At 50.0% G+C, this 6,268-nt stretch overlaps 1 long non-coding RNA gene across 1 annotated transcript; it reads right to left on the bottom strand.

Annotated features, from left to right (window-relative positions):
- Positions 1-781: 781 nt before the first annotated feature.
- On the bottom strand, positions 782-4,187 carry LOC113566803. The gene is made up of 9 exons (XR_003409233.1): positions 4,158-4,187; positions 3,762-4,034; positions 3,485-3,686; positions 2,349-2,535; positions 1,641-2,141; positions 1,379-1,573; positions 1,170-1,296; positions 888-1,088; positions 782-821 (listed from the first exon to the last, which is right to left on the bottom strand). It is a non-coding gene; the product is annotated as an uncharacterized LOC113566803 (long non-coding RNA).
- Between the last annotated feature and the right edge of the window lie 2,081 nt (positions 4,188-6,268).

Below are 6,268 nucleotides of genomic sequence, written 5' to 3'. Positions count from 1 at the left end.
AGATCACCCCACAACAGCATGCAGGAAACCCAGGCAGGAGGATCCCAAATGCGCCAACTGTAGCGGCAAGCACGTGAGCTGCTACAAGGGATGTGCCGCCTACAAAAAGGCTCGCAGCCAGTTAAGGGCAAACCGGCTCATCGGTGAGCAGCAGTATCAACAGCAACGCCAGCAGCCACAGCAGCAAACCGAGCAGCAACGCCCACAACAGAAACACAACAAACACCAGCGTACGCAGCAGCAGCAGCAGCATCATCAGCAGCAGTCACAGCAGACGCAACGACAGGGCCGCCAACAACAACAACAGCAGCCAGCAACAATCAGCGGCAGCGGCAGGCCGTCGTACAGCCGGGTAGTACGTAGCGGAATTACTGAGCAGGAGCAGCAGCAGCAGCAGCAACAGCCACGAGCGGACAATCATCAACAGCAGCATCGCCGACCACAGCAACAGCAGCAGCCATATGTCCGTACTGTTGAGCAGCAACATCCATCACAAAGGAAGCGGCCACAGCAGCAGCAGCATCAGCGGCAGCAGCGCGCAAGAGTTGTACAAGGGGCCAAAGCAGCATCAGCATCAACTCCAATAGCAGCAGCAACGCCCAACACCCGCAGGCCCTTGTATAGCCGAGGTGCTCAAGCCAATCCGGCCGAAAATCATTTGGCCAAGTTTCAACAGAAGTTGAGGGATGAACAGCAGCAGCACCACCACCAGCAGCAACAAGAACAGCAAAAAACTCTCCCCGCAAATTTCCAGTCCCATGCCCATAAAGAAAATGCAGAATTTCTCACAAGACTTGAGGCCAAAATCGATAGTCTATTTTCTGCAATAGTTAAATTAATAAACATCAATACAAATAAGACAAGCAAAACAACAAATAGCAGTTCACCAAACTCTTTGGACATGGCCCTGTCCTCCGCCAATGATGCCTTTTATGTATAGTCCAGTCCCGAATGGCCTGTCAAACCAAAAAGTCAATCCAGTACAGACTATCTCCACCCACAGCGTCAGCCAGAACGGCAACACTTTTAAAATTGCCTTCTGGAACGCGTGTGGTGTGACAAACAAGTTGAACGAGGTCGAAGTTTTCCTGAAAAGGGAAAAAATACAATTAATGATGGTCATCGAAACACGCACAAGGGCCGTCTCTGTGAGCGGATTCCACACTTACACTGCACAAAATCCGGCAAACGATCGCAGAGGGGGAGTAGCCATCCTGGTCCGGGACGATGTCACCCACTCTGCTCTGCAGCCAATTTCAAAGCCATTCATCCAGAGTGCACCTGTCATCGTCTTCACTGAAAAGGAAAATAAAAAGGGAATTATTTTTGCGCCGATCTACTGTCCGCCTGTATTCAAGTGGGCGCCTGCCCATTTTACTGGATTGATAAGACATTTTGAAGAACTCTGCGTCGAAGAAACAGCATCCGGCTTCCTTGTATGCGGTGACTGGAACGCGAAGCATATGTGGTGGGGAAATGCCCGTGGATGCGCCAGAGGGAAAGCACTGATGGAGGCTGTACACACCAACAACGGCTGCAATTTGCTGGCCACCGGTGGTGCCACACACTATCCCTACGACAAAAAAAAGAGACCATCAGCGATTGACTTTGGAATCTACAAAGGAATCAACGACACTCACCTGAGTATCCGTTCAAGCTCGGATTTGGACTCTGATCACTTGCTGCTCAGGGTTGAGTTGACGATCGGCAGCGGTGGACGTAGACATCCTACGCCCACAGTCAGGAAACATCTGCTCCCAGCACGTGCCAATATCAGCCTGTTCCAAAAGTCGCTGGAACGGTTGATCAATCTCAACACCGAGATTAGGATAGCGCAGGACATTGATGACGTCGTTTACTTGTTTTTGAACAATATACGGGTAGCAGCAGCAGCAGCAACAACACAACATCAACAGCAGCATCCAAACACTCATCGAAGATGGCCACAGCAGCGTCAGCATCATCATCAGCAGCGGTCACAGCAACATCACCGGCACCATCACCTCAAGCTGGACGAGGCTACAAGCGAGCTGCTCTCCATCAAACAGCAGTGCAAGAGGATCTGGCTGGCGACCCGCACCATCGAAGCCAGACGAAACTACAGGGCGGCGCAAAATCGTCTTAACAAGGGGCTCACAATCCTGAAAAACAAAAACATCAACAAACTGTTCACAGGGATTGACAACAAAGACCGCTATCAAATGCAGAAACTATGGAAATTGACCAGCACAATCAAAAGACAGCCGCAGCCAAACTGGCCACTGAGGCTGCCAACTATGACTGGAGGCAAGGCAAGTGTCTCGTGGACAAAGTCAACAGCTGAGACAGCCGATGCCTTTGCTACTCACCTGGAGGAGAGATTCAGCCCGATACTGTCCAATTCAGATGAAGAGCGGGCCGCAATCAACAGAGAGCGTGAGCAGTCAAAACGGCAGAAGCAGCTACAACCGGACCAGGAAACCAGGATTCCCTTCAGACCAGTCACACTGCCTGAGCTGATGCAGATTGTGGATGCATTGGAGCTGTCCAAATCACCTGGGGGAGACAAAATCGATAACAAACTGATTAAAAATTTGCCAAAAAAAGCGTTATTATATTTAATACTAATATATAACTCCATTTTCAGGCTGGGCCACTTTCCAAGTCAGTGGAAACATGCCCAGATTAAAATGATTTTAAAACCGGGCAAAAACACAGCAGACATGTGTTCCTACCGGCCAATCAGTCTATTATCTGGCCTTTCAAAGATCTTTGAAAAATTGCTGATGGCGAGACTGTTTGAGGTGGAGAATTTTGCCAAGGCCGTACCCAATTACCAATTTGGATTTCGGCGGGAGCATGGCACTGAACAGCAGCTGGCTCGAGTCACTCAATACATCCTCAAGGCGTATGAGAAAAAACAAGTTTGCTCGGCAATTTTCCTGGACATTTCCGAAGCTTTTGACCGAGTATGGCATGAAGGGCTGCTGTACAAGTTGATGAAGCTGCTGCCTTTAAATTTGTACTGCATTCTGGAGAGCTACCTGGCTGAACGCACTTTTCGTGTGAGCTGCGGAGACGAGGAACTTTCAAGAATCGGGAAAATATCAGCTGGAGTCCCGCAGGGTAGTGTACTTGGGCCAATCCTATACACAATCTATGCCTCGGACATGCCAATGCCTCACCTCATCCCGGACAGCACTGGCTTCCATCCAGAACGGGAATCAATGCTGCTGTCCACGTATGCCGACGACACGGTGATAATGAGCGCATCTGCAATCCCAAATGTCGCAGTCAAATATAACCAAAAATACCTGACTCACTTCTCTATATGGGCCAAGAAGTGGTGCATTAACATAAATGCGAAAAAAACCGGACATGTAATATTCACACTGAGGACAATTAGATCAACGGACTTAAGGCAAACGCCGACTATAAATGGACAGGCTGTGCCACTTGCCAAATCACACACATATCTGGGCATAAAATTGGACAAAAAACTCACCCTAAGCTCACACATCACGAGGATCTGCACAAAACTCCGATCAAGAGCGGCCAAACTGGACTGGCTTGCTGGCCCAAAAAGCCGGCTGCCAAGCGAAACCAAGGCTATAGTCATCAAGCAGCTCATCATGCCCATTTGGCAATATGGTCTTCCGGTTTGGGGCGCACTTACATCCGATTCCCAGCTGCGACGGGTGCAAAGCCTACAAAATAAAATTATTAGACGGGCAATGAAGGCGACAAGGTTCACCAGGAACGATGCGATAAGACAGACTCACAATCTAGACACAATCGACGAAGTGTTCCATGCGGCAAGTGGGCGCTTCGCCAACTCCTTGGCTTGCCATGTCAATCCGGAGGCTCGGAAACTATTACTGCAGCCGTATGAACCACAGCGATTGCAGAGACCACGTTATCTGCAACAGCTGCTCCAACACTTCCGCCCGCTGCAGCCTCAAAATCAGGATCGGAGCAGCCATCTTCATCAACATCCAGATCCGGCCATCTCCGAGGAATCGCTTCCAACGCTGATCCGTCTCGAAGAGGAGGAGCTGAAAAGAAAGAGACAGGAGGAATCAGACGCCAGGCAATTAAGAAGAATCCAACAACAAAATATCAATCCGAACCCCGAAAGGTTCAACGAATCGATGATAAATTGCTTCAGAAAACGATACCTCAGCGGCCAAACTCCCCGAGAAAGAATAGTGGCTCTTATCTTTGGCCAGCCACTTTCTGTCCAAAAGGATAATCCTGCCAGATTACGAGGGGGATCCCGATCCAGCGACGCAGCAGCAGACGCAGCAGCAGACTCAGCAGCAGACGCAGCAGCAGACTCAGCAGCAGATGCAGCAGCAGACGCAGCAGCGGACCCAGCAGCAGACGCAGCAGCGGACTCAGCAGCAGACACAACAACAGATGCAGCAGCAGACGCAGCAGCGGACTCAGCAGCAGACACGGCAAATTCTGGCGAGCAGCAACCGGCAGACGTCACATCATCGTTGCCAGACACGGGCTGCAAGCAGCAGCTCACGCACCCTGGACGACAGCCATCGACGCAATCCGCAAGAGGCACTTCTGGACCACGGACTGGAGCAAGTCCGACGGCGCCTTGAACGGGTGGTCGACGACGACGACGACGACGACGTCCTAATCATCTCAGATGACGACGACGACGACGTCCAAATCATCAACCGATGTCCAATCCATCTCAGATGACGATGACCACAACAACGACGATGATGCCGGCCGGCACATTGCGCACACCCGCCACAGTGACTCCGCACTTTGGTGCAGCAAGGGCGCCGCTCACTGGGACGCCGCAATCCGGCCGCAGCAAGCCCAATGTTCCTGTGGTGGACATTGTCGTTGTACCTGGTAAATGTAAAAATGACATTAAAATTTGCAAAATTATCCCCTCCACAGAGTAATATAAACGGCACAAAACTCACCTGAAGCGTGTACAAACACGCTTGCGACACCGGGCGACACCCCTAGTTGCTCCTCTGATCCTTTCTCATGGGCGTCACCACGGCATCCGGCCCTCCAGAAGGGCTCCGCGGACGAGAGTCATCACGGCTGCTGGTTGGCTATGAATGCCAATTTGGACACGCTTGCGCCGCACACATGGCGCATCCGAATCCACGCAGGGGTTGGTTTTCCTGCACTTCATGGCTGCTGGCAACCATCGCCACACAAATCTGGCCGAATCCCGGGCCACCTGGAGGACCCACGGCGATCGCTCCATCCACTCTGCACGGCGCTGTTGCATGTCCACGTCTCCTGCCGCACCTTACACACGCGCTCATCCAGCGCCGTACGGTTGCGCACCGTGCCAACACTCTGCTCCAGACGACCGACGATGATCCAGTACCTGCAAATAGAAATAAAATAGAATTAAATTAAATTAAAATGTAAATAATTGTTCAATATTGTCAATACTTATCTGTTTGTGACCACCTGCTGATTTATGTACGTTAATCCTGTGATTGACACATAAGGGCTGCCAGACCATTAGTTTCATGTTTTAATGTTAATGTTAATGTAATGCTACTGTAATGCTAATGTTAATGTTACAGCCCGCCCAATTTTAAAAATCACATCATTGTGTAAGTTAAGCTTAAATGTAAATTGCCGAAGTACTGGTAATGAGAAAAGCTGAAAATAAACTCCGCCAGTAGCAAAGCTGGCGGGCGAGTGTGCGCATCGTAGGCGTGCACGCGCATCTAATTACATCGAAAAAAAAAAAGTGACTTGTGTTTTTTGTTGTTTTATGTGGAACTTTAAATGTTTTTAAATACATGTTTCAACCGGGACTAAATTAAATGAAACTAAATAAACAATATGTGCCAAATAATTGCAAATAATGCAATATAATCATCTGTGATCGTGCCTTAATTCAGTGAAGCCAATAAACCCCCAACTGGAAAGAACTGAAAGAGGAAGGAAAAGCAAGCTACTGAGTACCTGGACCAGGCCACCAAATGGACGCACTTGCTCCAAATCTGACGACCAATAATATGGATGTTATGGATGATATGGACAACTCGGCAAGAGCCGAAGCGGGTGGTGAGTGCGTTACTCAAATAAGTTCTGCCGTCATATCGACCAGGCCCTGGGAGGGAACCCCTCCGCAAATGCTTCCCTCTTCGAACCACGGTGCGACTCAGAGGGGGATGCGGATCTGGCTGAGTTGGAGACGGACTCGCCAGAGAGTACCCTGAGCTCCTTGGGAGCTACGGTGCTGGAGTTCGAGCGTCGTTTCGTGGACAGGGGTTTATATGTTAGA

The sequence above is a fragment of the Drosophila persimilis genome, unplaced genomic scaffold (assembly GCF_003286085.1).
Source record: "Drosophila persimilis strain 14011-0111.01,24,50 unplaced genomic scaffold, DperRS2 tig00000982-arrow-arrow-pilon, whole genome shotgun sequence".
Taxonomy (NCBI): domain Eukaryota; kingdom Metazoa; phylum Arthropoda; class Insecta; order Diptera; family Drosophilidae; genus Drosophila; species Drosophila persimilis.
Note: the sequence above shows the minus strand (reverse complement) of the source record. Positions and strands in the feature narration are given on the sequence as shown.